The sequence below is a fragment of the Balaenoptera borealis genome (genome assembly GCF_965194805.1).
Source record: "Balaenoptera borealis genome assembly, chromosome: 13".
NCBI classification, from domain to species: domain Eukaryota; kingdom Metazoa; phylum Chordata; class Mammalia; order Artiodactyla; family Balaenopteridae; genus Balaenoptera; species Balaenoptera borealis.
This window is the reverse complement of record NC_138870.1, coordinates 100,063,572-100,071,780: the sequence shown is the minus strand read 5'-3', so window position 1 is coordinate 100,071,780 and position 8,209 is coordinate 100,063,572. Positions and strand designations below refer to the sequence as shown.

The 8,209-nt window shown below is 49.8% G+C and overlaps 1 protein-coding gene and 1 long non-coding RNA gene across 4 annotated transcripts in view; one reads left to right on the top strand and one right to left on the bottom strand.

Moving 5' to 3' along the window:
* Nucleotides 1-448: 448 nt before the first annotated feature.
* Nucleotides 449-8,209, bottom strand: part of LOC309610184 — a 281,821-nt gene continuing 274,060 nt past the window's right edge. The window contains exon 2 of the long non-coding RNA XR_014233770.1: nucleotides 449-747. This is a non-coding gene — a long non-coding RNA (uncharacterized lncRNA). The remainder of the gene's footprint in view (nucleotides 748-8,209) is intronic.
* The window catches only part of PACSIN2 (protein kinase C and casein kinase substrate in neurons 2), a 136,538-nt gene continuing 130,390 nt past the window's right edge, over nucleotides 2,062-8,209 (top strand). For 2 of the 3 annotated variants that reach the window (XM_082352642.1, XM_082352639.1), the window contains exon 1: nucleotides 2,062-2,220. The gene's annotated coding sequence lies outside the window, so the exon portion shown is untranslated. The remainder of the gene's footprint in view (nucleotides 2,221-8,209) is intronic. The other variant, XM_082352640.1, reaches the window with a different exon arrangement.

The following is an 8,209-nucleotide window of genomic DNA, read 5'->3' as shown; positions in this document are numbered from 1 at the left end:
ATGTGAGTGTGTGTGCAAATGGAGACGGGGATGATGGCAAGGACCAGCGAACATGTGGGAAAGAGCAGGAGGCTGGAGGCAGAGGTGACGCACTTGTTCGGAAACCATGGGGAGACTCTGGATCTTCACAGGGCCTGGAAAAGCAGTGCACCTGGAATTTCCCCAGATCTCAGAGGTCTGGGAGACCCCAGCTGATGACTGGGTTCTGCACACATGGTCCAGAGGTGTTTTGGGTGGCAGAGTGGTCCCTGAGGGCTGAGTCCTGGAGAATGGCAGGGAGTTCTTGGTAGTAGCTGGTCCTGGCACAGCATGGTAGTGCTTTTTTAAAATATATCTGTCAATTGTATCTCTTTTATTATTATTATTATTTTCATCGAAGTATAGTTGATTTACAATGTTGTGTTAATTTCTTTATTTTTTTAAAATATATTTTATTTAATCCAGTATATTTTATTTATTTTTTTTAAAATTTATTTATTTATTTTTGGCTGTGTTGGGTCTTCGTTTCTGTGCAAGGGCTTTCTCTAGTTGCGGCAAGTGGAGGCCACTCTTCATCGCAGTGCGCGGGCCTCTCACTATCGCGGCCTCTCTTGTTGCGGAGCACAGGCTCCAGACGCGCAGGCTCAGTAGTTGTGGCTCACGGGCCTAGCTGCTCCGCGGCATGTGGGATCTTCCCAGACCAGGGCTCGAACCCGTGTCCCCTGCATTAGCAGGCAGATTCTCAACCACTGCGCCACCAGGGAAGCCCTGTGTTAATTTCTGCTGTACATCAGAGTGATTCAGTTTTACACATATATACATTCTTTTCCATATTCTTTTCTGTTACGATTTATCACAGGATATTGAATATAGTTCCCTGTGCTATACAGTAGGGCCTTGTTGTTTATCCATCTTATATATAATAGTTTGTATCTGCTAACCCCAAACTCCCAATCCATCCCTCCCCCACCTCCCCTCCCCCTTTCTCTTTAGACTGTATGGATCCTTTTTTTTTTTGTCTTGATTTTATTTTTTTTTAACATCTTTATTGGAGTATAATTGCTTTACAATGGTGTGTTAGTTTCTGCTGCATAGCAAAGTGAATACATATATCCCCATATCCCCTCCCTCTTGCATCTCCCTCCCACCCTCCCTACCCCACCCCTCTAGTTGGTCACAAAGCAGGTGGTGCCTTTCTTTTTCCTCTTTCTCAATTATTATTATCACAAGCACATTGCAACAGAACAAATACTTAAAAAGGGAAAAACCACTCTGTTTCTGGTCCTTGTGCAAATGTAGTAGCAGTTTTAGAGTCCCCGCCATTTCGTATCTGGCTTTTTCTTTTAACATTTTAGTTTAAGCGTTTTTCCATATTGCTGCACCATCGTCGTGATTATTTTCAAGGTGGTGATGTGGATCCACTTCAGGCCTGGGGTCTGGCTGACCAGGGTTTCTAATCCTGGCTCTGACAATTATTTATTTACTCCGGGCCTCTCCGCCCCCCACCACCCCGGCAAGTTACCTGGCATCGGTTCCCCAAACCCTCTCGTGGGCTCTGTGCATACGCGCGCGCGCGCGCACACACACACACACACACACACACACACACACACACACCGCTCTCCGTCTTGCTTAAACTAAGCCGGCTCAAGTGAATCTGAGGAAGCCCTGATGACATTGGCTTCTGTGAGTGCCTTAGGGGAGAAAACTTTCAGAAACACTACCTTCCCTGAATTCCCAGTTAAGTGCGGTGCTACCCTCCCGCGGTCCCCACCTCTGGGCGCCCGCAAAGCCGAAACACTGGCTCCAGGGAGTAAGTCCTGCTGACCTCAGCCTCTGAGCGACTCGAGGAAAGTGACCCCAGCCGCCCTCTCCTCCTTTAAGTAGGCTCTCCCTCTTTGATTGACAGAGGTAGTCACCAATGACGCCCAGGGGAGGTCCCTTTGGCGCGCTAGGGGGCGTGCCGCCTCTTCACTTCTCTGGCCCAATCAGGGAGGCCAAAGGGGCTTTGGGGCGGGGCACGGCTCCCAGCAGCCAGTGGCGCGAGCACAGCGGGCGCGGCGGGGGCGGGGCGCTCGGGGCTGGCGGCAGAAGCGGCCGCGGCGGGGCAGGGCAGGGCCGGGCAGTTCGGCCAGAGCGAGGGCGGGAGCCGGGCCGGGGCCGGAGACGGATCCGGGGCAGGAGACGCGGTCGCGGCCAGACAAGGGTCCACGGCGTGTCGGGAGGCGAGCGGCGGCCAAGGTGAGGGGCACGCCGCGACGGTTGGGGCGCCGCGGGCGGACGCGGGGCGCTGGTCGGCGGCCGGGCCAGCGCCCTGTCAGGCCGCCACGCTGGGGCCGCGCTCCGCGCCCGAGGGCAGCCTCTGGGGCCGCGCCGCCGGCGCGCGAACTTCCTGTCGCTGTGGGAGGGGGTGTGTTCTGGGGCCACCGCGGGCGCCGAGGGGCGTCCGGGGGCCGAGGGGGGCGCCAGAGAGGACGTCGAGGGGCCTCCGGAGGGCTTGAGGAAAGCTGGGGGCCGAGGGGTGCGGGGTTGGTGCGGGGGCGCCACAGAGGAGAGGACGAGTTCTCGGGTTGAGGGCTTGCTGGAGAGAGAAGTTGGGGAGCGGGGCCCGCGGAGGCAAGAGCGCTGCTGCAGAAGGGGGGACGGACGACTTTAGGAGAGACTTGGGGAGGGGACGCGGGGAAGCCGAGGGGTGCAGGGGTTCCCTGGGGGAAGCGCGGGCGGCTCGGGGAGCCGCGCCGGAGGAGAGGGGGCCCGGTAGGCGCCGGTTGGAGGGCAGGGCTGGGCCCGAGGGTGGCCTGGAGGGGAGGGGGCGGCCAGAGCAGGCGGGACACATATGCGGATGCGCTTATTTGGGGCGCTTTGATGACCGTCCTCCATTTCCTTCCTTCCCACCCTCCCTGTCCCTCTTCTGGTTCTGTGGGGCGGGGGGATGGCAAGCCCTTCTTTGTGAGCAGGTCCTAGGGCTGGGGGAACAGGCAGGAGAGGCTGGGGGTGTTTGCCCTGTTGCCCCTCGGAGTTTTCCCAGACCGTCATTTTTAGAAACGTGAGTTGCCAGCCTGCTGGGGCATCCGGAGAGGCCTGGGATTGGAGAGGTAGTGATTTCTGCTGCTGCTCGATTTCAGTGGCTTGTTGGGTTTCAGCTCCACCTGGGAAGGCTGGTTTTCTTTTCAGAGGAGTTGGTCAGGGCAGCGAGTTGTGCTGTCGCCGGGAGTCCCACACAGCTGCAGCCTTTGAGGATGCTGCTCTCGGGTTGGGTGCCTGAGGGGAGGTGGCCTTCAGGTGGGGTCTGTGCACCATTCCTGGGTCTTGTCTTCTCTCCTTTACCCCAGCTGTCCTGTGTTTCTGTGGTTAAGGAGGGTTGGCTGCTCAGAGTCTCCAGGGCTACTCATTACTCCGTTTACCGAACACGCCCTGGCTGTCCTGATGAAAATCAGGAGACCAGCTCAAAGAATTTAAACCTGGGCTACAGGCGGTGAGCTCACACCAATTCCTTCCCTTCTCTGCAGTTCCTTCCTCTCCAGTTATCCCATATGCTGCAGTTCTGTTTTAACCCAGGGCAAGGGAGCCAACCAGGTGCGCTCGGTTGATTGCCAGCCCTCCCCTTCTTGCATGAAAGTTCTTATTCCACTTGATTCACAAGCCTGTCTACAGCCTCCCCATAGAGGCATTGAATGGGAGCCAGTGCAACTGGGGTTTCTCTTGATTCACATGGGAAACGATAATCTGTGTGCACTTAAACTTAATTCTAGAGTTTCACAGTCTCCTTGGTGAGGTTATGTTAGTTGAGATATGAGACCACTACATCAAAAACTTTTCTGTGGTGTGTTTTTCTTTTGACAATTGTCTTGAAGCTTTAAAGAAACTGGCCATTAGGCTGATGATATTTATTACTTGGGAAAGTAACGTAACACAGAGGAATAGATGAGTGATTAGGTCTGCACTCTTAATTCACTTTTTTGGAGAAGAATAAAAATTCATTTGAATGGAAATATCATTCTTAGCTCATGCTGTTGGGGAACTGAAACTTTATTACTTTTAGTCTCAAATGTATAAGATATAGGTCATAATATTTAAATGATCTAAAAGCAGGCATATATAGAAAGCTATATCTGTTTTTTTAAAATAAATACTCCATGTCCTTTTTTATAAAGCGTGTTGATTTTTTAAAATGAATGAATTAATTAATTCATTTATTTATTTGTGTCAGGTCTTAGTTGGGCGCGCGGGCTCAGTTGCCCCGCGGCATGTGGGATCTTAGTTCCCCAACCAGGGATCGAACCCATGTCCCCTGCATTGGAAGGTGGAGTCTTAACCACTGGACCACCAGGGAAGTCCCAGTATCTAGGTTTTGAACATGGCTTGTTGCTGGGAGATAAAGTTGTCTTTCCCCAGTCTTGGATGCCCAGTCCAGATCTCTGATGGCCAGGCAGTTTCTGGGGTGGGAGATGAGGGGCATTTGTCCTTACATTTTTTTCATTTCTTATTATTCACTTGAAAGTCTGTGCAGACCAAGTTAAGGGCCTGGTGCTCAGGTTTCCTTCTTCTGACCAGGTCGCAGCTGATTCCAGGATGTTACGGAATATCAAAAAGGTGGCACAGATTCCTTAATAATGGTAATGGCACCTTGTGCTTAGAGATCATGATAGCTTTTACCAAGTGCTCTCTGGCTACCCTTACCTGCACCCTCCCATCTGACTCGGGCCTGCCTTATCTGCCATCACATTGTACTGGTGACTTTGTGGAGGCCACCCTGTAGATTATTTGGGTAATGACCACGTTCACATGAGCGATAGTGCTGGCTCAGTTTTTTTCCAATTGAGATTGTTTGGAAGTGCAGCTGCATACCTGAAGGCAGCGCAGCAGTGCCTTAGTTACGAAGTCCGTCAGTGTGCATTCCACAGGTAGAGACCTTACTTTATGGCCCTGGCAGTGATCCTTCGCATACCTGAAAGCATGTCAGTGCCTGAAACCTGGTTCCTGATGGGCCCAGTAGTGGGCCCTGGGATGGCTGTGTAGGAGTTCCTTGAGACTGGTGGTATTCAGACGATTATGCTATGCTGACTGGAGGCAGTGTTAAAAGAAGAATTCTCAGAGTATTCTGCACAATGCAACATTCTTGGCGTATGTGTGGTTCCAAAGGTAGCTATTTGAGGGGCAGTGGCCATCTAAGAGCACAAGCTTTGGTATTTTGATTAAAAACACAAAATAACAAAAACTCCTTACTTATGTTATATATTAGTTTGTAGTCATTCCCATGATTGTATGTTTATCTGTTTGCTTAATAAAACAGAGCATCATGTAGTCTAGTTTTCTTGTTTCCTAGAATAAAATCTTTATTTTCAATATTAAAACATCATCTGAGTGTTTCCTGACATTAGGCACTGAAAGAACAACATATGAGAATATAGAATGAATAAAACGCTATCTCAACAATCAAAGGCCTCAGAAGCATTAAGAAAAAAAAAAAAGGATGGAAATTTTGCTATAACTTTAGAAACCACGTGTGTGGTTGTTTTTTTTTTTAATTTATTTTTGGCTGCGTTGGGTCTTCGTTGCTGCTCGCAGGCTTTCTCTAGTTGTGGTGAGTGGGGGCTACTCTTCGTTGCGGCGCACGGGCTTCTCACTGCGGTGGCTTCTCTTTGTTGTGGGGCACGGGCTCTAAAGCACAGGCTCAGTAGTTGTGGCTCAGGGGCTTAGTTGCTCCGTGGCATGTGGGATCTTCCTGGACCAGGGCTCGAACCCGTGTCCCCTACATTGGCAGGTGGATTCTTAACCACTGCGCCACCAGGGAAGTCCCTTTTTTTTTGTTTTTAATTTATTTATTTAGCTATATGAGCTTTATGTGACTTTTTTCCTCCCTGGAATGTGGGATAGTAGAGGGGGAGGAGCATAGATGGAGACTAGGAACCCTGGGCTCTGTCCAGCCTTTTCCTGACTAACCCTGAGGCCTAGGACAATCATGTATCTTATGGTCTCAGTTTTCATGTTTGTAAAAGGAGAGCCTTAGAGGTTCTTAACCTTTTGAGAATCTGATAACAACTATGGACTTCTTCCCAGAAGGCACACTTGTGGACAGCGTCAGAGGCCTGGACCCCAGATTAGGAATTCCTGGATCATCCCATCTCTAAGCTCCCTCTCACCTCTGATATTCTGTAATCCTATTTTCCTGGTCATCTTTGAGCTGATAATAATGATGACTTGTATTTATGGAAGACACATTCCAAAGCATTTTCACCTCTCATTTTTTGTCCCCAAAATATTTCTGAACAGCGTGGGTGGTGATGGTTATTCCTTCTTCTGATGGAGAAAGGGGTACCAGACCTGTCCACCACTTTAGTAGCATTACACAGCCAGCGGCCTGTCCTGGGACCAGAGTCAGGACTCCTGGTTGCCAGCTTGGGGTTTTTCCATTAGGTTTTGCTTCCTTGGTGGTTGGTTATGTTTGGCAGTGTAAATATCCCAGAAAGTGTCGCTTGCAGAGGAAATACTTGTGCATCTGCTGAAAGGACTGTTTTTTTGTCTGAATTTGGATCACTAAACACCTTTCTGCCTGACTGTCAAAAGGTTACTTATTTTGTTTTTGTTATTTTTTTGTGCCATACTTTTCATAGGGAAACATTTGTGGGACTTGAGCGTTTTGAGCAGAGTTGTTTAATGTTTATTGATTAAAGAGTACATTGAGATGATTACTTTTCAGTTGAGTGGCACTTGAGAAACTTGTGAAATAAATGTTAAGTGAAAATTCCAAACATTTGACTTGTTCTGTCGAATATGTCCTCACAGATGAGACTTTTCCTGCAGCCTGAGAGGCCCCTCCCTGGGCCCAGAGCCGCTGGGTGGGTTTGAGAGTTGGGTGTGGATTGTGCCAATGACCATGACTATCCAACAGTGACTTCTTGTGGCCTTCTGGCCAGATTCTGAATATTTTAGGGACTGGTTTTTTCCAGTTTATTAACAGAATACAGTGTATCAGCTATATAAAAGGCTTGTGTAAGCAAAAGAATACTAAACTTTAAAGCCTCACAGATGTTAAATGGTTTATTCCTGATGAAAAGAATCATCATAATAAAGATGTTTTGAATAATCAGACATGGAGGTAATAGGATGGTATACAGTAGGTACCACTCAAATGTGGTATATGTGTGTGTCCTCCAGTCTTCCTATTATGTTACGTCTGATACCTGTAAGGAGATTGGCCGACATCATTCACTTTCCAGGCATGGAAAAGGGTATTTGCTCATTTCACAGTGCATTTCTTTAGAATACTGGAGAGGATGAGGCAGACATGCACAGCCTCACTGACATCGAACATAAAGCCTGATGTCATGTGTCAGCTTCCCTAGGTGAGTTGCTCGCCAGAGAGGCATTGGTGAGGAGATGAGGCTGTTAGAGGGCAAGGCCCACGATGAAGTGTGATCTCCAGGCTGCCGCCACCGTGCAGGGATGGTATCCAGTTAACTACACAACCTGCCATGAGGTCTGCTAGTATTCACGGGCCCTTCTCTGACCAGGAAACTTGCATCTGTTGGCTCTTTTCTTCCAGAGGCCTGTCTGTGATTTATATATTGATAGAGCGGCAGAGTTCTCAGTAATGAGCTGGGGAACTCCATTAGGCTGCTATGTCGAAGTACCTGCTTTTTATTTAAAGTTCACTCCCGGGCTGAGTGTTTGGAAGGAGTGTATGCCGATGACGGGAACTGGGCAAGGTGGGTCGGAGGGAGCCTCCCTGGCCACTGTGTGTGCTGTGCCCCTGACGCTTGTCTCTCCTCACAGTTCTGGGATCCTGAGATTCAGGTGACTGTTAGTCAGGAGGTGAGCTTAGAAGCAATCCCATCTTTGTGACAGTAGCAGATAGGAGTGTGTACAAAGTTGGGGCAGACACAGGAGGGTGGATCTGACCGCCCTCAGGACACTGCACAGAAGTTGGCCTTCAGGGAGGTGACTTCGGAGTGGTTTTGCCGCTCTCCAGGCAGAGGCACGGAGTTGTAAAGAACGTGGGGGTGTGAGGGGGCTGCTGAGGGTGGAGGGGGGGAAGACTGGGTGGTCAGACTTCAGGTTGTGTGACCTGCCTTGCAGGCCAAGCTCAGGTTTGGACCTCCTCCTGAAGGGTGGAGTTCAATGGGGAGCTGTTTTGGGGCTGTAGACACAGCAGGTTGAAGCTCTGCACAGAAGTGAGAGGTCAGGTGAGAAGTCAGAGATGCAGATGGGAGAGGGGTGATTCAAGTGG